The sequence below is a fragment of the Arachis duranensis genome, chromosome 4, assembly GCF_000817695.3.
Source record: "Arachis duranensis cultivar V14167 chromosome 4, aradu.V14167.gnm2.J7QH, whole genome shotgun sequence".
Classification (NCBI taxonomy): domain Eukaryota; kingdom Viridiplantae; phylum Streptophyta; class Magnoliopsida; order Fabales; family Fabaceae; genus Arachis; species Arachis duranensis.
Window position 1 is genome coordinate 55,649,210 of NC_029775.3, and position 893 is coordinate 55,650,102.

Consider the following 893-nt stretch of genomic DNA (forward strand, 5'->3'; position numbering starts at 1 on the left):
CTCATGAATGCCGCCATCAATCTAGCTTATACCACGAAGATTCTGTTTAAGGAATCCAAGAGATATGCGCCCGGCCTAAGGTAGAACGGAAGTTGTTGTCAGTCACGCGCGTTCATAGGTGAGAATGATGATGAGTGTCACGGATCATCACATTCATCAAAGTGTTGTGCAACGTATATCTTGGAATAAGAATAAAAGAGAATTGAATAGAAAGTAATAGTAATTGTATTGAAACTTGAGGTACAGCAGAGCTCCACACCCTTAATCTATGGTGTGTAGAAACTCCACCGTTGAAAATACATAAGTAAAAGGTTCAGGCATGGCCGAGAGGCCAGCCCCCTGAATGATCAAAAGACCGAATGGTCAAAAGATGACTAATACACTAGTAAAAAGTCTTATTTATACTAAACTAGCTACTAGGGTTTACATAGGTAAGTAATTGATGCATAAATTCACTTCCGGGGCCCACTTGGTGTATGTTTGGACTGAGCTTGATCTATCCACGAGCTGAGACTTTTAGTGGAGTTGAACGCCGAGTTATAGCGTATTTCTGGCGTTCAACTCCGGGTTGTGATGTGTTTCTGGCGTTTAACTCCAGACAGCAGCATGTACTTGGTGTTGAGCGACACTTTACGTCGTCAATTCTCGAATAAAGTATGAACTATTATATATTGCTGGAAAGCTCTGGATGTCTACTTTCCAACGCCATTCAGAGCGCGCCATTTGAAGTTCTGTATCTCCAGAAAATCCATTTTGAGTGCAGGGAGGTCAGATTCCAACAGCATCAGCAGTCCTTTTGTCAGCCTCCTTTTCAGAGTTTTGCTCAAGTCCCTCAATTTCAGCCAGAAATTACCTGAAATTACAGAAAAACACACAAACTCATAGTAAAGTCC